This window comes from Bombina bombina, chromosome 6 (assembly GCF_027579735.1).
Source record: "Bombina bombina isolate aBomBom1 chromosome 6, aBomBom1.pri, whole genome shotgun sequence".
NCBI classification, from domain to species: domain Eukaryota; kingdom Metazoa; phylum Chordata; class Amphibia; order Anura; family Bombinatoridae; genus Bombina; species Bombina bombina.
In genome coordinates, this window is record NC_069504.1 from 78,142,365 (window position 1) to 78,165,290 (window position 22,926).

At 38.8% G+C, this 22,926-nt stretch overlaps 1 protein-coding gene across 1 annotated transcript in view; it reads right to left on the reverse strand.

Annotated features, from left to right (window-relative positions):
• The window catches only part of SEPHS1 (selenophosphate synthetase 1), a 153,834-nt gene extending 150,827 nt beyond the window's left edge, over positions 1 to 3,007 (reverse strand). Inside the window, exon 1 of the mRNA XM_053716486.1 lies at positions 2,874 to 3,007. The gene's annotated coding sequence lies outside the window, so the exon portion shown is untranslated. The remainder of the gene's footprint in view (positions 1 to 2,873) is intronic.
• Between the last annotated feature and the right edge of the window lie 19,919 nt (positions 3,008 to 22,926).

Here is a 22,926-nt window from a genome sequence, read left to right on the forward strand (position 1 = left end):
CACTTTAATTTCACTTTGAAGCGCATCACTTCTCTTATATGATGTTCAAATTATTATGCACTTCAAATACAAGATAAATGAAAACTAATTTGTACTACATCTCAGTAATTTTAATTCATTAATGAAAACTTGGAGAGAAAATAAAAGGTTAATAGAGACATTTAAAAGTTTACCAAAAAACACATACATTCTAAAAAAAAAATTGCTTGACTTGCTTCATTTCAGATTTCTTTTCAAAAATAGAATCCCATAAAAAAAAAACTATTCAAGCAAAGATGCAATTTAAAAGGAAATTAAAGCAGATAAAGCAAATGCTGTGTGGAATGCTACTCCTGTCGTCAGGAATGGGGCCAGAATCAGGGACACCTTAAATTTCAGACGCTGCCTTTAATGCAGCGGAGACAGACAGGCCGTCATTGTGTGTGCTGCAGGAGATAGTTACCTGCAGTCAGCATACGTTACCAGGCCTGCTATTGTACAGCAAACCGGTCAGATGCTCCTTCACATGATGTGGATTAAAATATAGGCCTGGATTATTTTTTTTAATATTTACCTACAACTTAAAAGGGTTTTGCCTTTTCATGCTGAGACCAAAAAGTTACTGATACATAAAACTGTACATACAATTATAAATGTTATGGCTTGTAATTACGTATATAATGCATTGGGCAGGGCTACCTATTAGCATTTTGATTTTCAGCTGGAGGCCATGAGCTTTGGTTTATAACGATATTCTTTGCAAGTGACAATCAGATGAGCAGAAAGAGGTACATTGGGCTCAATCTATCAAACACGGGCGGACATATTCACCCTTTTCCGCCCGGCTTCTCCTCTGGCGGGCAGCAATCCGATACCCCCATTTACCATTGCACACTAGAGCTCACATGCAACCCCACCCACTGCGCATACACAGCCAAGCACGCGCTGGCAGAAGCTGTCATACTCCATCTTAAGAGGTGGAGAACAGGGCAGGGAAGCAGCTGTTTTATATATATATATATATATATATATATAATATTTACACACACACATATATATAATATAATATATATATATATATATATATATATATATACACACACACACACATATTATTATTAATATATATATATACACACACACACACACATATTATTATTATTATTATTAACAGGTATTTGTAGAGCCCCAACAGATTACGCAGTGCTCACACAGAGATAGATAGATATATATATATATACACACACACATATATATACACATACACACTAAACATGCACATTATAAAATCATTTTTGGTGGCCGATCTCTTTTTTAACTAAATATAATGTTGCCAAAATTTTTGTATATTAAATACATCACGGGGGGGAGGGGCAGACTAACATCTTGTTTCAGAAAAAAAATATATACAAACTAACAAAATGTGCAAATCACTGCAGATATAGTTGTTCTGTGAAGTTTAATAAAACAGAAGTATAACTTATCAAATATGTACCCAATTGCCTAAAGTAGGAAGAATACAAAATATAAAATGCTGCAAATCTGTTTTCCCCAGGGAATGGGGTGATTACTAATGTATGTGGATTAGGATGAGAAAGTTTCCCAAAACTATCAAGTCATATCATTCATACACACACTGGCAGTTACTAACATTTAAAGGAATATGAAATCCAAAAAAATTTCTTCCATGATACAGAATGCAATTTTGAACAACTTTCTAATTTATTTATTTTATCAATTTTTCTTCATTATCTTGGTATCTTTTATTGAAAAGCAGGGACATGTTTAAAAGCCATTTGCAAGATTCTATTACTATTCCCTGCCATGTAGTCCTCCAGACACTCTCTCTCTTCAACAAAGAATAGAAGTTGGAAACTTTTTTTTAAAATGGTCTGCTCTGTCAATCACAAAATTATTTTGGGGGGTTTCATATCCCTTTAAATAAAAATTAAAGAATTTTTTTTTTTTACAAAGTTGTATTAGAATTGGAGAGTGAAATACAAATTAATTGCAGTAAAGCTGTGCAGATAAATAAAAGAAGGCCCAAAATTACAATATGGGGATAAACAAAGTTGGGGTCACTTACTTTTCTTATTGCTGCCTTGTGATATAGATAATTGCTAAGGGGAAATAAATTATATGAATGTAAAGTGAGAACTTTAACCCTTAGCTAGCGGAGAGATCTGCACCACATTGCACTGCAGCCTTATTAGGCAGCCAATGGGATAAAACGCATTACAAGATATATATATATTTATTCAGTATTTCTTATATTGTATAACAAAGGGATATTCTGAAAAGGAACGTGCTATGTAAATACGCAATGCTAACGAATGGGGCAACAGTACTATAAAGTAGGGTGGTTGCAGCATGACCATGGCTAGTGCTGTGTAACTACTGCACGGATTGCTATAAATTACAGAAATGGCGTTATACAGATGAATGGAGTGCACAGAGGAACCATTACAATAGTCGGCTGTAACGATTAAGGGGCACAGACCATCTTATTATGAGACTCTATGGAGGGATGGTCCAGGTATCTACAATGGAACAGGCGACTGCAGAAGACGTTATAAAGCGCAATTATCGGGTCGTTTACTGCACATGGGCCCGCAGCGGCGGTATACAGGAGAATACAGAGACCGCACAGCTGTCCCAGGCCCTCGCCTGCTCCCTCCGCCCCGTCAGCCTTAAAGGCGCAGGGAGACAGAGCCGGGCCGCACAGCCTCCTCCCGGCTTCCAGGCCGCGGGAAGATGTCGCCGCCTGGCTGAGATTAACCCCGCCGTTGCCGGTGCTCCAGCCCTTAAGGCGGCTTTGGCCTGTTCCCCACAACCCCGACAGCTCACCACCCAGACATACAGCTGGCGCGAACGGGTGACGCGGCAACACTCACCGGATCTATATTCTTATTTAACGGTTCCCCTTTAAGCGGCGGTGCTGGCAGCGGCTGCCCTCCCCCTGTGATCCCTCCGCTCCTCCTCCCTCTGCTCACCGGGTTCTCCCTCCGCCTCTCTCCGCACTCCCACAATACACTGCGCCCCGTCTACCTCACTTGGCGCGTATTGCAAGCAAACTTACACAAAGCTCGTGTTACAGATGTGTGCTCAGCAGCACAGGTAGCCTGTAGAAGGGGCGTATAAACCCGTGCTGCTCTGTACAGCTTATTGGCACTCATACAGGATAGAGGTAAAGGGGAAATAACTTATAACAACATTATTTACTCAGTGTAAATCGTGTATTGCACTATTGGGAGATATATTTTAGCCATAACAAGTAATAGAAAAGTAGTCTTTTTTTTTTTTTTTTTTTTGGAACGGACAGTTCGCACAAGGGCTAACTCAATGGGGTCGATTTATCATGCTACTGTGGACAGGGGGCGTATATACATGCCCCTGTCTGCCGCAGCTCACCTCTGGCGGGCTGAATTCCGCTGCCGGAATTCAGCATTGCACAAGAACGCAATTTTGCGCTCTTGTGCAACGCCGCCCCCCTGCCCGCACACAGCCAATCACACATGGGCAGGAGCTGTCAATATCCCCGGTCGGGCAAGACCAGAGAGATTGAAATTTGCCACCTATGAGGTGCCGAAGAGGTTAGGGAAGCAGCGGTCTGATAACCGCTGCTTTATAAATATGTACTGTAGGTTCTCTTGTGAGAACCTGTAGTCGTAGGGGGAGAAGGCTGGCAATGATACTATAGGCTTCCTTTATTAAGCAACGGCTGCTACTTTGGAGGCAGAAGCAGGGCTCATAAGACCGCTGCTCCTTAACCTGTCTGATCTGACCGGGATAATTGACAGCCCCTGCTAGCGGCCGCCAGTGAGCAGGGGGCGGCATTGCACAGGCATTTCATCAGAAATTACACAAAGTTATCTATACAAAATATGCTAGATGTTACAGCAGATACTAGTACAGAAACGACTATAATACTCCCCTCTGTGTAGACCGCTGCCTTCTATCAGTCTCTCCCTAAAGACTGCTATGGAATAGTGGATATGGAATATAGAGGCGCATGTCTGGTGTTGTCTGTTGCTCCGTTTTGAGCTCTGAAAGAATTCAGAGTCCGGCTTCTTCGTTTACGTGTAACTGGTATACTGAGTAAGATCTCTTAGTTCCGATATAACTGCAAGTAATAAAGTTTACACTCAGAGTGTGGTAGTGCACAGTGTGTATAATGTGCAGTATACTCACTCCGAAATAATCGGGATCCGGCTCCTCCTGTAATGCTTCTGGTTATAGTATAATGATTCAAAAAGACAGCAAGCAAATATTCGTTATAAAAACAAAAAAAAAATTAAAATATGTCACTATGGACAAACATAAAAGCTCTCATAAATAGCTCTACGCGTTTCAACGATACATTCGTCTTTCTCAAGAGCAGTAAAATTTGAAAGTGCTTGCACTACCACACTCTGAGTGTAAACTTTATTATTTGCAGTTATAGCGGAACTAAGAGATCTTACTCAGTATACCAGTTACACGTAAACGAAGAAGCCGGACTCTGAATTCTTTCAGAGCTCAAATCGGAGCACAAGACCAGACCTGCGCCTCTATATTCCATATCCACTATTTCATCAGAAATGCTTGTGCAGTGATAAATGCGGACAGCGTATATATGCTATCTTATTTAGTGATGTAGAGCAGACATAATCCACTATAGCGAATCATGTCCGCTCGACATTTGATAAATCTACCCCAATGTAACATTCTATTTGACTTCTGTCCTATAAAAAGGGATAGCCCAAAATCAAAATGTGCATTTCAATATAAATAATTTGCAGTATACTTCCTTTAGCAAAAGTGCTTCTAGGAAAAGTTATTACAGGTTCGGTGGTATATGTACATATGCTTCCTGTGACTAGAGCTTCAGGGTTCAAACCCCATAATACCTGCTGAGCTATCTGGCAAAAGACTTAGAGGAATAGCAAAGTCAAAATAAAACTTTCTTGATTCGGATAGAACATGCAATTTTAAAAACGTTCCAATGTACTTAGCTAATTTGCTTTGTTCTTTTGGTATCCTTTGTTGATAAGCATACATAGGAAGGCTCATAAGCAACAATGCAGTTCTGGGATCTAGCTGCTGATTTGTGGCTGCACATAGATGCCTTTTGTCATTAGCTCTCCTTATATGTTCAGCTATCTCCCAGTAGTGCATTACTGCTCCTTCAACAAAGGACACCAAGAGAATCAAATTTGATAATAGACGTAAATTGAAAAGTTGTTAACATTCTATGCTCTATCTGAATTGTGAAAGAAAATTTTTGGGTTTTATTTCCCTTTTGTGCTAAACAAGCCACTGCTGGAACTCTGTAAAGATGTGATGTTTGAATACTGGTGCACGCAGCACTTGCACCATATGTGTGTATAACACTGAAAAATAGTAATTATTTCTACCAGAAGCATTTTCGTGTGATATGTATGTGTGTGTGTGTGTGTGTGTGTGTATGTGTATGTATATATGTATATATATAATAGAACACTTGAGGATCAGGATCCAGTATATTTCCCCTTCGATCTGCATTGAGTACCACTAATAAAGCTCATAAGAATACGCTAGACAATACAGGCATATGACACTCAATGAAAGCCTGTTGAGTAGTCTGCTGTGCCAAATGGTTCAAATCATATAACATTGCTAGACCAACATAAAGTAAAAACAATGTGCCTCAAGGACATGGTAGACATTTTTATGTAAATATATATGAGAGGAAGCCCACAGTCCTATTTGTAGAAGCAGCTGTAGTCAACCATGGTATTCAACGCCCTAGGTGTAATTGTATCCAATTTATGTATTCATCTTGATTCCATCGTTAGCAAGGCTCTGGCTCGATCACCACCCCGTCTGGATTTCGGAACAGGGTCTATGAGTATAGTTCTCATAGATGAGATTGCGTGTCCTGCCTGTTGGAAATGCTGGGCCACAGGTTGGTCAGATCCACCTTTTTCCAAAGCTAACCTAATCACAGATTTATGGTTCGCCAACCTCTCCCTGAATGTGGTAATGGTCTTTTCCACATTATATAGGGAGCGTGGACAAATGATGACATGATCAGATGTACATGTCAAACGATGGCAAATTTGAAACATATGGTTTGTATGTGGATGGTGGAACCGATTTCCCATGATCATGCCATTGCATGTTATGCAATTTCCACACCTATAACATCCTTTCTTGCCTTGTGGTAACCAGGGGTACCCTTATGGTAACATCGAACCGGGTCTATCTTGACAAGAATGTCCCTGAGATTCCTTGATCTCTTGTATACCAATCTCGGTGGCAGAATATCTCCAAATGGTAAACTTGTATCTGTTGATAGGATAGGCCAATATTGATTAACAATCTTCTGGATGACTCCAGATGCTGCCGTGTATGTAGTAATAAAATTTAAACGTTTGCCATCTGGATTTTGTGGTCTGGAACTGATGGATTGTTGGGTAAGGGTATGTGCTGTCTCACATTGTGTTTTCACAATACTTTCTGGGTATCCCCTATCGATAAAACAAGACATTTTGTGCAGTTGTTTCTTCTGATGGGCCTCCTCCGGTATTGTTGCAAACAACACACAGGATCTGGGAGGAGCTCACCCCTGTTTTTTGAAACTGTGGGTGAAAACTAGTATAGTGCAATAGGGAATTTTTATCGGTTGGCTTACTGTACAATGTAGTGTGTAGCCTAACACCCTTATCAGTATATTTTTTAATAAATCTCAACATCCAAAAAGTGTATTTAATCTACATCACTTTCTAATTTGAAGCGTACAGTGGATTCAATGGTATTAAGATTGTTAAACCATTGTATTAGAGATTCTGCACTACCTCCCCTAATCAAAAAGACGTAGTCTATAAAACGACGATAAAACTTGATGGAGCTCTGTTCTGGAAGAAGAATATACTCCTGTTCATACATAGACATGTAAATGTTGGCATACGATGGGGCCATATTGAACCCCATCGCCGTGCTTAATGTTTGTAAATAAAATCTATTCTTGAAACGAAAATAATTCTTAGACAGAACTCCATCAAGTTTATCAAAAACTCTTTAGGAGGACCCGTGTAACATTCATTCTGTATCAGGATTCTCCTGACCATTTCCAACCCATGATTGTGAGGGATGAAGTTAACGACATCCATTGTCACCAGGGTGTCAGTCGACTGTATATCATCCAAATTACTGAGTTGTGTGATGAGTTCAGAAGAATCTCTGAGGTAAGAAGAGGTGGATTGGACTACTGGTTGAAGGAAGTAGTCAATATATTCCGCTAGCGGTTGAAAAAGTGACCACCTAGCGGACATAATCGGACGCCCAGGGGGATTAGATAGACATTTATGTATCTTGGGTAAAAGATATAGGATGGGACAGATAGGGTTAGTAACTGTCAGAAATCTTAACACATCATCATCTATAATATTAGCATTAAATGCTAAACCCAAGAATTTATCCACCTGTTGTTTAAATGTGTTGGTAGGATTGAATGTTAGCTTACGATAAGTTAACCCATCGTCAAGTTGACATATCGCCTCTGTATGGTACTGGGCATAATCTAACACCACAATGGCCTGCCCTTGTCGGCGGGCCTAATCACAATGGTGCTGTCCTCTGTCAGAGTTTTCAAAGCACTGCGCTCAGGTGGTGACAGATTATCCCAAGTGCTACATACAGAGACCTGTTGTGCAGCAATATCAGAGTTGCACATGCGGGTAAATGTTTTAATAGACGTGTGAGTATTAGTCGGTTCAAATGTGCTCCCAATTCTAAATCGTTTGTTCATATGCCGGGCTATTTTAAAAAAAAAACTCTTAACTTAAGTTGACGTTGAAAACGATGTAAATCAATTTGTAAGTCAAAGGCATCACATTTAGGGGTGAGAACAAAAGTGGGACCTTTATTCAATATTATTTATTTATTCAGGTATTTGTAGAGTGCCAACAGGTTCCGCAGCGCTATGAACATGGGTGGTATATAAAAAAAACAATTACAGGGATCAAATGGGTAGAGGGTCCTGCCAAGAGTTGCACTGTTGCAGTTGGCTCTTGTGAAGGTGAACTACAAGCAGCTGGGCTCATAGGCTTACATGCTATGGGGTTTTGGGGGATAGCAGTAGAGATAGGAAGGTTAGTGTAGGTTGTAAGCGTCCATGAATAGTAGAGTCTTCAGGGAGCACTTGAAGCTTTCAAAACTAGTGGAAATTCTTGTGGAGCGAGGCAGAGAGTTCCATAAGATGGGAGCCAGTCTTGAGAAATCTTGTAGACGGGAATGTGAGGAGGTAACAAGAGAGGAGGAGAGTAGGAGATCATGAGCGGAGCGAAGGGGATGGGAGGGAGAGTATCCGGAGACGAGGTCTGAGATGCAGGGGGGAGCAATGCAACTGAGGGGTTTGTGTGTCAGAATTTTGTGTTTAATCCTGGAGGCAAGAGGAAGCCAGTGAAGGGATTGGCAGAGAGGTGTGGCAGAAGAAGAGCGACATGCAAGGAAGATGAGACTGGCAGAGGCATTCAATTTGGATTTTAAAGAAGCTAGTCGGCAGCTAGGGAGACCAGAGAGGATAGAGTTGCAGTAGTCGAGGCGGGAAAGGATGAGAGTGGATTAAAATCTTTGTTGTGTCTTGTGTAAGGAAATGTCTAATTTTAGCGATGTTTTTAAGGTGGAAGCTGCAGGCTTTAGCCAAGGACTGAGTGTGAGGAGTAAAAGAAAGATCTGAGTCAAGTGTGACCCCAAAACATCGGGCATGTGAGGTTGGTAATGATGGAGTTGTCAACAGTTATAGAGACATGGGGGGTGGAGATTTTGGAAGAAGGGGGGAAAATAAGGAACTCAGTTTTGGAGAGATTTAGCTTGAGGTAGTAAGAGGACGTCCAAGATGAGATATTTGAGAGACAGTTAGTGACACAGGTTAGCAAGGAAGGAGATAATTCTGGTGCAGAGAGGTAGATTTGGGTATCGTCGGCATACAAATGATAATGAAACCCGTGGGACTTTATTAAGGAACCTAGTGAATATTCATCAGTGGAAAGTGAACGGGAACTGAGATTAAAAACAATTGTTTCTGTTTGCGTGCGGTGCCTCTTTTTGTGGTGTTTACTGCCGCCCCTCCTATGGTCTGTGTCTGACCCGCCGGTAAAGGGGGTCTCTGGAAGATCTTGTGCTAACCCCACTAGTGGAAGGTGACACTTTTCTTTCATGTAATTGGCAAGAGTCCATGAGCTAGTGACGTATTGGATATACAATTTTACCAGGAGGGGCAAAATTTCCCAAACCTCAAAATTCCTATAAATACACCCCTCACCACACCCACAATTCAGTTTTACAAATGTTGCCTCCTATGGAGGTGGTGAAGAAAGTTTGTGCTTGATTTTCATGATTTCTTCTGTGGTAAGCTTCTGGTAAGCTCTTCTAAGCATTCTGAAGCCCAATTCCTCTCAGAGTACAGTGTTTGTCAGAGGGATGTGAAGAGAGTATCGCCTATTTGATTTTATGGTTTTCCTCACGGGAAATCTTTTCAAGGGTTCTCTGTTATCGGTAGTAGGGATTCATCTCCTACCTCCCTTTTCAGATCGACGATATACTCTTATATACCATTACCTCTGCTGATAGCTTTCAGTACTGGTTTGGCTATCTGCTATATGTGGATGGGTGTCTTTCGGTAAGTATGTATCATTATTTAAGACACTCTCAGCTATGGTTTGGTGCTTTATGTATTAATATAAAGTTTTAAATATATGTATTTTACTTATCTTTGCCATGAGTCAGGTATATGTGTATTTCCCTTTGCAGTCCCGCAGTTTCGTTTTGGGAATCATGTTTTAGGAAGTTTGTCTTATTTGGGGTATAGTCTTTTTTTCAATTGGACTTGTTAAACTTGCGGGCAAATTAGGCTTGCGAGGGCGCAAAATGCTGTTATTGCGTCATTCTTGGCACAAGAAATGTTTTTGGGTGCGAATGTGCATCTGTCATGACTCAAGTTAGTCATTTTCCTGTGTCTTAACAAGGCGGATACAGGATTGTAAGAATAGTACCTACAATTCTTACAATCCTGTATCCGCCTTGTTATTGTGGTATTAGGCCATTGGGCGCCTCTGTGTTCTTCTTTTTTTCAGACCATTTGTTATCATAAGGATACTGACCCTCCTACGACTCATTGGACAATATTGGTTGTATGGACATTTCGTTTTTATCAGCTACAGGATTTATCCCTTTTTCTTGTTTTTTGTTTAATATCTTTTATTGTTGATTGTATTATATTGCTTTTAAAATTTGCTAAATTATTATTTTTGACATCACTATTGAGAGCGCCCCCTGGAGGATTGGTGAGTTTTTACACACTATATCTCTTATTTTGTATATTTCTTGCGTCTTAGTTGACGCTAGGTTGTTTGGCGTGAAATTGTGTTTGTTATGACGCAAGTTGCCTCATTTCCGGATGTTTGTTGGCGCCAAAATAATTCTCATCTTCCTTTTGCGTCGTGCGTCATACTTGGAGCCAAAAAAAATAGTTTTATTTTACCTCACTTTCTATATGCTTCTTGCCTTCTTTATGCTCAGAGGGCTATGTTATTTGATATTTTTTTTTGCCAATTTTAGCATTTGCATTTTTTTCCCATTCCTCAAACTGCTATATGTGGAAATAAGATATTTCTGTTTAATGTTATTTTTTCTTTTTTACATTTTACAAGATGTATCAATCTGATCCTGTCTCAGAAGCTGCTGTAGGAACCATGCTGCCTGAACACAGTTCTACAAAAGCTAAGTGTATCTGTTGTAAGATAGTGGAGATTATATCTCCAGCTGTAGTATGTACAGTTGTCATGATAAGCTTTTGCATGCAGAAAAGGTTTCTATTAGTGCTTGTACAGTATCTGTTGTTCCTTCAACATCTAAAGTACATGATATCCCTGTTGATATGAAAAATTATATTGCTGAGGTGATACAGAAGGCTATGGCTGCTATACTGCCTTCAAATAAACGTAAAAGGTCTTTTAAAACTTCTCATAATACTGATGAAATTTGTAATGACCGGCAACATACTGATATATCCTCCTGATGAGGATCTCTCTGACTCAGAAGATCCTACTTCAGACATTGACACTGATAAATCATCTTATCTTTTTAAGATTGAGTATATTCGTTCTTTTTTAAAAGAAGTGTTAATAACTTTAGATATTGAGGAGTCTGGTCCTCTTGATAATAAATCCAGTAAACGTTTAAATTCTGTCTATAAACCTCCTGTGACTACTTCTGAGGTTTTTCCTGTTCCTGATGCTATTTCTGATGTGATTGCAAAGTAATGGTCTAAGCCTGGTTCTTCTTTTGTTCCTTCTTTAAGGTTAAAAAGTTGTATCCTTTGCCAGTGGCTAAATTAGAGTTTTGGGAAAAAGTCCCTAAGGTTGATGGGGCTATTTCTACTCTTGCTAAACGTACTACCATTCCTATGGAAGATAGTACCTCCTTTAAGGATCCTTTAGATAGGAAGATTGAATCTTCTCTAAGGAAAGCTTATTTGCATTCTGGCTATATGCTCAGACCTGCCATTTCTATGGCTGATGTTGCGGCTGCATCAACTTTTTGGTTGGATAGCGTAGCACAATGGGAAAAAGACTCTGATTTGCATAGCATTGTTCGTTTGCTTCAACATGCTAACCATTTTATCTGTGTTGCTATTTTTGAAATCATCAAGATTAATGTTAAATCTATGTCTTTGGCTATTTTAGCTAGAAGAGTTTTATAGCTCAAATTATGGAATGCTAACATGGTTTCTAAATCTAGGTTACTATCTCTATCATTCCAGGGTAATCATTTGTTTGGTTCCCAGTTGGATTCTATTATTTTTTGGTTCCCAGTTGGATTCTATTATTTCAATTTCCATTATTACTGGGGGGAAGGGAATTTTTTTGCCTTAAGATAAAAAGTCTAAAGGCAAATCTATAGCTTTTAATCGGTTTTGTTCCTTTCGTCAGAATAGAGAACAGAAAACATTCCTTCCTCTAAAGATTCTGGATCCAATTGGAAGCCATCCTCGAGTTGGAATAAATCAAAGCTTTACAAAAAAACAAAGCCAGCCCCCAAGACTGCATGAAGGTGCGGCCCTTGATCCAGTTCTGCTGGTGGCGGGCAGATTGAAATTATTTCAAGACGTTTGGGCAGGTTCCATTCAGAATCATTGGATTCAGAATATTGTCTCTCAGGGGTATTGAATAGGTTTCAGAATAAGACCTCCTGTGAGAAGATTTTTTCTCTCTCACGTTCCAACAAATCCTGTGAAAGCTAAGGCTTTTCTGAAGTGTGTTTCAGATCTAGAGCTTTCAGGAGTGATTATACCAGTTCCAATTCTGGAACAGGGTCTGAGTTTTTATTCAAATCTACTCATTGTCCCGAAGAAGGAAAATTCTTTCAGACCAGTTCTGGATCTGAAGTTTTTGAATCATTTTGTAAGAGTCCCAACTTTCAAGATGGTGACTATGAGGACTATTCTGCCTTTTGTTCAGCAAGGTCATTGCATGTCCTTAATAGATTTAACCCCTTAATGACCACAGCACTTTTCCATTTTCTGTCCGTTTGGGACAAAGGCTATTTTTACATTTTTGAGGTGTTTGTGTTTAGCTGTAATTTTCCTCTTACTCATTTACTGTACCCACACATATTATATACCGTTTTTCTCGCCATTAAATGGACTTTCTAAAGATACCATTATTTTCATCATATCTTATAATTTACTATAAAAAAAATATAAAATATGAGGAAAAAATGGAAAAAAACACACTTTTTCTAACTTTGACCCCCAAAATCTGTTACACATCTACAACCACCAAAAAACACCCATGCTAAATAGTTTCTAAATTTTGTCCTGATTTTAGAAATACCCAATGTTTACATGTTCTTTGCTTTTTTTGTAAACTATAGGACCATAAATACAAGTAGCACTTTGCTATTTCCAAACCATTTCTTTTCAAAATTAGCGACAGTTACATTAGAACACTGATATCTTTCAGGAATCTCTGAATAGCCATTGACATGTATATATTTTTTTTTAGTAGACAACCCAAAGTATTGATCTAGGCCCATTTTGGTATATTTCATGCCACCATTTCACCGCCAAATGCAATCAAATACAAAAAATCGTTCACTTTTCACAATTTTTTTCACAAACTTTTGGTTTCTAACTTAAATTATTTACAAACAGCTTGTGCAATTATGGCATAAATGGTTGTAAATTCTTCTCTGAGATCCCCTTTGTTCAGAAATAGCAGACATATATGACTTTGGCGTTGCTTTTTGGTAATTAGAAGGCCGCTAAATGCCACTGCGCACCACACGTGTATTATGCCCAGCAGTGAAGGGGTTAATTAGGGAGCATGTAGGGAGCTTTTTGGGGTAGTTTTAGCTTTAGTGTAGTGTAGTAGACAACCCCAAGTATTGATCTAGGCCAATTTTGGTATATTTCATGCCACCATTTCACCGCCAAATGCGATCAAATTAAAAAAAAACGTTAATTTTTTCTCAATTTTAGGTTTCTCACTGAAATTATTTACAAACAGCTTGTGCAATTATGGCACAAATGGTTGTAAATGCTTCTCTGGGATCCCCTTTGTTCAGAAATAGCAGACATATATGGCTTTGGCATTGCTTTTTGGTAATTAGAAGGCCTCTAAATGCCGGTGCGCATCACACGTGTATTATGGCTAGCAGTGAAGGGGTTAATTATGTAGCTTGTAGGGAGCTTGCAGGGTTAATTTTAGCTTTAGTGTAGAGCTCAGCCTCCCACCTAAAACATCAGACCCCCTGATCCCTCCCAAACAGCTCTCTTCCCTCCCCCACCCCACAATTGTCCCCGCCATCTTAAGTACTGGCAGAAACTCTGCCAGTACTAAAATAAAAGGTATTTGGCCCTTTTTTAAAAATTAAAAAAAGCATATTTACATATGCTTATGTGTAGGATCCCCCCTTAGACCCCAACCTCACTGATCCCCCACCAAATAGCTCTAACCCTTCCCCTCTGCCTTAATGGGCGCCATCTTTTTTTTTTGTAAAAAAATGTGCCTTTTTTTTTTTTAAATGCCCTTTTCTGTAGTGTAGCTTTCCCCCCCACCAAGACCAACCCCCAACCCCTTCCAGGTCCCTTAGATTACATTTTTAATAATTACATTTATTATTTTTTTTTTAGCTTTTAACTTTTTTTTTTTCTGTAGTGTAGCGGTTCCCACCCGCTCCCGCCCCGTGCACGCGCCCGCCACCCCCCGTGCACGCGCGCGCTCCCGTGTGCGCCCCCGTAGATCTCGCCCCCGATCCTCTTTTGTTCGTCCTGCCTGGACTGTGATTTCAACAGATGCAAGTCTCACAGGTTGGGGAGCTGTCTGGGGGTCTATGACAGCACAAGGAGTTTGGAATCCTCAAGAGGCGAGGTTACCAATCAATATTTTAGAACTCTGTGCTATTTTCAGGGCTCTTCAGGCTTGGCCGCCATTAAAGAGAGAATTATTCATTTGTTTTCAGACAGACAATATCACAACTGTGGCATATGTCAATCATCAAGGGGGGACTCACAGTCCTTTAGCGATGAAAGAAGTATCTTGGATACTTTCTTGGGCGGAATCCAACTCCTGACTAATTTCTGCGATACATATCCCAGGTGTAGACAAATGGGAAGCGGATTATCTCAGTCGTCAGTCTTTACATCCAGGGGAGTGGTCTCTCCATCCAGATGTATTTTGTCAGATTGTACAGATGTGGGGTCTCCCCGAAATAGATCTGATGGCTTCCCATCTAAACAAGTAGCTTCCCAGGTACCTTTCCAGGCCCAGGGATCCTCAGGCGGAGATGGTGGATGCGTTAGCAGTTCCTTGCTTTTACCAACCTGCTTACATTTTTCCGCCTCTAGTTCTTCTTCCAAGGGTGATCTCCAAGATCATATTGGAACAATCGCATGTGTTCCTGATAGCACCAGCATAGCCTCACAGGTTTTGGTATGCGGATCTTGTCTGGATGTCCAGTTGTCAACCTTGGCCACTTCCTTTAAGGCCGGACCTTCTGTCTCAAGGATCTCAAGTCACTAAATTTGAAGGTATGGAAATTGAACACTTAGTACTTAGTGATAGAGGTTTCTCTGACTCAGTGATTAATAATATGCTACAGGCTCGTAAGTCTGTTTCAAGGAAGATTTCTTATCGGGTTTGGAAAACCTATATTTCATGGTGTTTTTCTCATAAATTATCTTGGCATTCTTTTAGGATTCCTAGAATTTTACAGTTTCTTCAGGATGGTTTGAATAAAGGTTTGTCTGCAAGTACTAATAATGAGAGTGTGGTCAATACCAAAATGTACCACACCCTTTAGGGGGCGCCTCCTATACCCAATATGCAAACAGGAAATACAGAAGGAAAAATGAACAGTATTGGTAAAACACTAAATGGACTATATATACCAAATAATGTCCATGAGAGAGATATGGATAACAGATTCCAAAGCAGATAAATCCAAACGAAAAAATGGCAGCTCTCAGTCATAGGATGGTCTTCCTGTGGTATTTGATAACTGAAAAAAGAACAAAGAAAAAACGGAGGCGCCAACATGGCCTAGCATTGCAGGAACAAATAGCTACAATAAACACAAGTCCTGGTATGTACTCACAAGAGAAGCGCACCCTGCGGTGCTAGTGGTGCAGGCTGGAGCCTCGCAGTGGTCCAGCTCACTGTGGAGTTGTGGCAAATACCCAAAAGGAGTCCTTGAAGGAGTTGGTAGTGAGGTTCCTAAATGGACATAGAGCATACACACATAGCCCAGTAGAGTTTAAACAGAGCAAGAAGTAAGTAAGAGATAAACTTACAAGATCCAATGCACCTCCAGGTGCACTAACAGCAGACTGGGATAACTCCCGGCAAGTTTGGTAATATCCTCTGGTGGTCAGTAGCAGCAAAACCAAAGTATGTACTCAGAAATGTACACCATAAGTCACAGCAAGTGAATTAATATATAAAAAACTTTATTATAAAAGTGACGCGTTTCTCAGCTGACTAAGGGCTCCATGTACTAAGCAGTCAGCGAGCTACCCGCAACAAATCTCGCGTCAAAATTCGCAAACTGATATGTACAAAGCCGTCAATTATGTTAAAACTCGCATCTTTAAAATTGCGAGCGTACTTATCCGCCAAACCTCGCTACCGCTCCATTTTTCACTGTAATTAGACACATTTGACCACCAACTCGCCAAAAACAAATGTACTAAAAAATCTATTTGTCCGCTCGCTACAATTTCCGCTCCCACCTCGTTATTTTTGCCTCGCCACCTTTTAGGTGGCGGGCAAGGTACAAAACAATAGGAAAGTCAATCTAGACGCCAGTCTAGACATATATAAAAGGCAGTAATATCAGCATTGTACTTACAGCATAACTGGCGTCTAATTTGTCTCTCATTTCCATGTACATAAATTGCGCCCAATTTGTCGACTGTAATTAAAGAGTAATCTATTTAAATTTGTATTGTATAGTTGTCAATCTTTATAATTATTTTTATATTAATATTTATATATTATCAGATCCAGATGAAGCCATATCCAAATTGTAAATAAATATTACAAAAATAACGCTCTGTTATCACTCTTCAAAAAATTTTGAACAATAATAAAGTTGTTTAGATAAGTTGAACTTTTATAGGAGCAAAATTCTATTCCCGCGACTACTATGATGTTCGTGACACCTTGCATGTCACGTGTTAATAATTGGCCAGACAATTCAACTGAAAGTTAAGTACATCAGCTTAGTCGCGGCGAGCGAGGCGTCAAATTTATCAACAATCCGCAACTGCTCGCGGCGGGCTAGACTTGTCTATTTATTGGGGGAATATTAGTACATAGCGACAGCGGACACCATTTCGCCCGCGGCGAGTAACGGCGAGTTTATCCGCGTCTACAATGACGGATGAATTGACTGCTTAGTACATGGAGCCCTAAGAGCTGTTTCCTCAGGCTAAAAATATATATCACATAAAAAATACACTTGCTATATAACAGGAAATGCATGGTAAAAACACAATCTGATAGGTCAAACAATTAAGCCAATTAATTGCTTCCAACTGTGCATAATTAGTTGGTATGGTAACATTCATCAACAAATGGTTCCATGTATAGTAGTATATAAAAAACAAACATGGAAAACCTAGTTGATACACATCATTGATCAAGAGAACATATATATGCAAACATAATGTTGTATATCTACAACTAAGCTAATATTAAAACCTTATTTGTATCATTGATCAACAATAAAAACTTTAGAACATAGTATTAATAGATAAAAAAACAATGCAGCCTAACAACAATAAATAACCCAGAGCAAACTTGATATTGGATTCAGAGAGTGCAGAGATATAATATGACGGTCCTTATACAGATCTTTAACATGATAATACCAAACAAACAGATCGTTTTAATAAACTAACCTTGCTTTGTTTGTAATGAATGGCAGGCCCTGTGGGAGAGCGCCAAGTTCATATTCATCAAAGTCACTTGATACATATGGTGCTGTGTCTAGAAACAGTATTGTTCCCCCAGTATTAGTTACTATATGGCAAGGGATGTTAGTTACTATGTAGCCTCTTTGTCTCCTAATGAAATTTAAAGAGTAGCCCTTTGGTACTCATTTGCGATTTTATCCAGTGTAGTGTTTAATCACAGTCAAATACAACTTACTGTATAATCCTCCAATCACGGTCCGTGTGTAAGGGGGCGGAATTCAAAACACCAAGCTATGTATGATTTCCGCTACTGTCGGTAAAACATTCGATCCACAAGTCTAAAAGTTCACGTGAGATCTGTGAGTGAATGCATCTCTCTCAACAATCTAAGCTAAATGGCCAAAGCAATATATATAAAAAAGGGGGCAACACAGGAGCGACTGTCAAGCTCACAAAAAGTCTACGTCCGATTTGTGTAGCGTCCGTGAGCGGACCAATGAGCATAGAGGTCGACCTTTGAGGGCCGGGTCTGTCCCAGTGTCGTAATCCTATGTTCCCTCCTATCTATACAGAGAGATTATGTCTCTAAACTTGATAGTTATTCCGTGAATTACTGGTCTAGTATATACTAGGATGTTGTAAGGATGTAATCAAATATATTGAATGATGTATATTAAAAAAATATATAACAAAAATAAAGACATATGAAAAAAGGAAAGAAATGATAATGTGAGTTACATGAACAAATCTTGTTTTTTAAAAGTAGCATATGTAAGCCCAGTATTGGTTGTTGTGATTTTGCGATCCAAAGAAAAAAATAAAAAAATATATAAAAATAAAAAACTAGACACATCTAGCTGCTAGTGTTTCAACTAAAGAGAAGTGCACTCGAAATTGAGCGTGATGATGTGCAGTGTGAGCTAGATGGTCGTGAACTACGATAACCAGAGACCTTTGAGTGATAATGTTTAGTTGAACGTGCATAGTTTTTTCAGTTGTCTGCAAGTACAGGTGGCCCTCGGTTTACGAGGGTTCAATTTGCGCCATTTCAGAATAACGCCCTTTTTTTCCAGTTATGTCAGTGCTATTGAAAAACATTGACTGCTATCGAAAGTATTGAGAAACATTAAAATAGCCAGTAGGTGGAGCTGTCCGCTTGTATTGCAGCAAAGACATGCAAAGCCAAGCAAGACAGACGTGATCAATGGATCAGCTTTCAAAGGAACAAGATCTAGCAGCCACTTCCCTTAAGCTGCAGACTCAATGCAGAGAACTGTTTGCAGAAAAAAAGCAAGTAAAAAAACGTTTTTTGTTCATTAAACTTAGTTTGATGATGATACAGTCTGTTGTGTGATTAAACACAGGCAGGCTGTAATTAATCAGTGTATAACCAGACCTGAGCAATGGAGCCATTTTTAAAGGAACAAGATCTAGCAGCCACTTCCCTTAGCTGCAGAAAAATGCAAGTAAAAAAACGTTTTTCTTCATTAAACTTAGTTTGTTGATACAGTCTGTTGTGTAATTATTTTGTTTTTGTTCATTAAACTTAGCTTGATGATGATACAGTCTGTGTGATAATTCTATTAGGTGCGGTTTAGCAAATGTTTTTGTTCATTAAACTTTGATGATGATACAATCTATATTATTAGGTTTATAATGCTGTTTAGCATTTAAAGTCTTCATTTCAAAGCTTTAAAAATAATGTATTAGGTGTTACTTATGACAATTTTGAGAGGGGCCTGGAACCTAACTCCCTCACTTCCCATTGACTTACATTATAAACTGGGTTTCAATTTACAACGGTTTCGATTTACAACCATTCCTTCTGGAACCTAACCCCGGCGTAAACTGAGGGCTACCTGTACCTTGAATGGACAAATCTCTGCTCTTTCTGCTTTGTTTCATAGAAAGATTGCTAAACTTCCTGATATTCACTGTTTTGTTCAGGATTTGGTTCGTGTCAAGCCTGTTGTTAAATCAATCTCTCCTTCTTGGAGTCTTAATTTGGTTTTGAAGGTTTTGCAGGCTCCTCCTTTTGAGCCTATGCATTCTTTGGATATTAAACTACTTTCTTGGAAAGTGTTGTTTCTTTTGGCTATCTCTTCAGCTAGAAGAGGTTCTGAATTGTCTGCTCTCTCTTGTGAGTATCCTTTTCTGATTTTCCATCAGGATAAGGCTGTTTTGTGGACTTTGTTTACATTTCTTCCAAAGGTTGTAAATTCTAACAACATTAGTAGGGAAATTGTTGTTCCTTCCTTGTGTCTTAATCCCAAGAATACTCTTGAAAGATCTTTAAATTCTTTGGATGTTGTAATGTAAGAGCTTTGAAATATTATGCCGAAGCTACTAAAGATTTCAGGAAGACCTCTAGTCCTAGGAAAGGTCAGAAAGCCTCTGCCATTTCTTTGGCATCTTGGTTAAAGATTTTGGTTCACAAGGCTTATTTGGAGGCGGGACAGTCTCTGCCTCAGAGAATTACAGCTCATTCTACTAGATCAGTCGCCACTTCTTGGGCTTTTAAGAATGAAGCTTCGGTTGATCAGATTTGCAAAGCAGCAACTTGGTCTTCTTTGCATACATTTACTACATTTTACCATTTTGATGTATTTGCTTCTTCTGAAGCAGCCTTTGGTAGAAAAGTTCTTCAGGCAGCTCTCTCAGTTTGATTCTTCTGCTTATGATTTAAGTTTTTTTCTTGAAATTTATGTGAAATTTATAAGAAATATAAAGATTTAATTTTTTTCAGTAAAAATAGCTGTTTTTATTTTATCCCCCACTTTCTAGTGACTCTTCTGTGGTCTCCCACATCTTGGGTATTTCTATCCCATACGTCACTAGCTCATGGACTCTTGCCAATTACATGAAAGAAAACATAATATATGAAAGAACTTACCTGATAAATTCATTTCTTTCATATTGGCAAGAGTCCATGAGGCCCTCCCTTTTTTATGGTGGTTATGATTTTTGTATAAAACACACTTTTATTTCCAGTTCCTCCTTTTGGTACGCTTTTTTACTCCTTATTTTATCACTGCACTACTTGGCTATTCATTAAACTGAATTGTGGGTGTGGTGAGGGGTGTATTTATAGGCATTTTGAGGTTTGGGAAACTTTGTCCCTCCTGGTAGGATTGTATATCCCATACGTCACAAGCTCATGGACTCTTGCCAATATGAAAGAAATGAATTTATCAGGTAAGTTCTTACATAAATTATGTTTTTGTGCACCAGTAACTTCACTCTCAGAAGAATCCCCTCCACTGCTATCCACTGTCTCAAAGTTAACACGTCTATTTTTATTAAATCTTCCTCTTCTCTGATATGGCATTTCATTCTTCATTCATATAGCCATTTGTATACCTTTGGTCGTTTTCAGCTGTATTATATTTTTATTTTTAAATGCAAGCAGTTCTTGTTTGTATTTAGCAACTTGCACGGATAATTTGTTAAGCCAATCAGTTTCAGAATCCTGGCTTAAATCATGCAGTAATTTATCCTTAATTTGTGTAATATCAGTTTTGACTACAATTTTTAAGATAGACACCTCCTCTATGACCAAAAGCATTGGGTTGTGTGAGCATTTGTTAAATGTGTGCCACACCACCTTCTGCAAAATTCCAAACTAGTTCTTCCCAATGTGGGAATGTATTTAATCCTAAAGCTACGGGGTATGTATTTGTTTTTATGATATTTGGAGAGATAGACTGCGTGGAGATAATAATCAATTTCTTTCTTTTCTAAATGTAAAAGTTTATGATAGATATTTAAAGGGGTCTCACCTTTTGTCTCCTCCAGCTCCTGTTTGTCTGCTCTACACCTGATGAGCATGGCATCATTCCCAGTGAAGACAAAGTCCTAAATTTCCCCATAGGGGTCTTCATTATGTGGCAGCTGTGATGCCAATTTGGTTGCCATGTCCTTGAGTAAAAAACTAATCACAAATTAGGAGAGTAACAAAAGAACTCGGTGGCATTCCTAAAAATTTCTTCTTTGAGAACTCCACTGCTTGAGCGGATTTTTTGAGCACCATTTACTTAGTGCTTGAGCAATATCCAGCATGTGACAGCTGTAGACCCACACTATCTAACGTGCAGCGGTTAACTGTAATAGGAGTATAAAAATAGAAGCATTATTGATTGTGCTCAAGAAATTTTAAGGCTCAACATTTCAAGTGGGTTGCAACCCACTTGTAACCTAACCCATATTGTTTTACATTGTTTCCATGGAATTGTGACCTTTCCATGACTGTTAGAAGATTCACAGTAGATTTTAACAGTGTAAACAAAGAGGGCAGAAACTCATCACAATCTCTCTTTTCAGACTCAACAAATTTCATGATAATGGATTTTAAAATCTCTCTAACAATCCTTTTGTTTGCGATGGTGGGCAGAGGTCATGTAGACTTAATTTCCTGCTATTTTAGAATACTCTCCATTTGTTTCCACATAAAACTAGTTCACTGGTCAGATCTGGAACAGATTAACCCTATAAAACAATGTGATTTAAAGGGATAGTAAAGTAATAATTGGAGATTCATGATTTAGACAGAGCAAACAATTTTAAACACCTTTCCAATTTACTTATATTATTTAATTTGCTTCCTTCTCTTGTTATCCTTTGCTGAAAGGTTTATCTAGGAAAGCTCAGGAGTAGTAAAGAACCTAGGTTCTAGTTGCTGATTGGTGGCTGCATATATATATATATATATATACACTGATTGTCATTGGCTCACCCATGTGTTCAGTTAGAAACCTGTTGTGCATTGCTGCCCCTTCAACAAATGATACCAAGAGAATGACGCAAATTTGATAATAGAAGTAAACTGGAAAGTTGTTTAAAATTGTATGTTCTACCTAAATCACAAAATAAACATTTTCATGTCCCTTTAATGTCTACCTGCTTAGCTGTAACATTTTTAAAGGGATAGAAAGGTCAAAAATTAAATGTGCATGGTTGCATTTCAATTTGAAATAGAATACTTTTTGCAGTATACTTCCATTAGCAAAAATGCTCCTAATAAAAGTTATTACTATTTTTCTGCAGCATATGCACATATGCTGTGAGGACCTGTGCACAAGTATTTAAATACTATGCATGCTCAGAGATGTGATTGTTTTGTGCATTGCTTGTGAAGATGTAATTTGTGTCATACAACCTACTGCTAACCTGTGAGAAGGTCTGGTGTTTGTATACTGGTGCACGAGCACTCACAGGATATGGTGGTATGCCACTGAACAACAGCAGTAACTTTTATTAGAAGCATTTTAGCTAATGGAAGTATATTATTATTATTATTATTATACTTTATTTATGAAGCGCCAACATATTCTGCAGCGCAGTACAAGGATACAATTCATTTAAATAAAACATTATAAAACTTGTAATAGACAGGACAAATTTTACAAACACATAGAGGAGGAATTGAGGGCCATATTTCCCGTGGGAACTTACAATGTAGAAAGGTAGGAGGTTGAGAAACAGGAGGTGAAGACTGCAAGATTTAG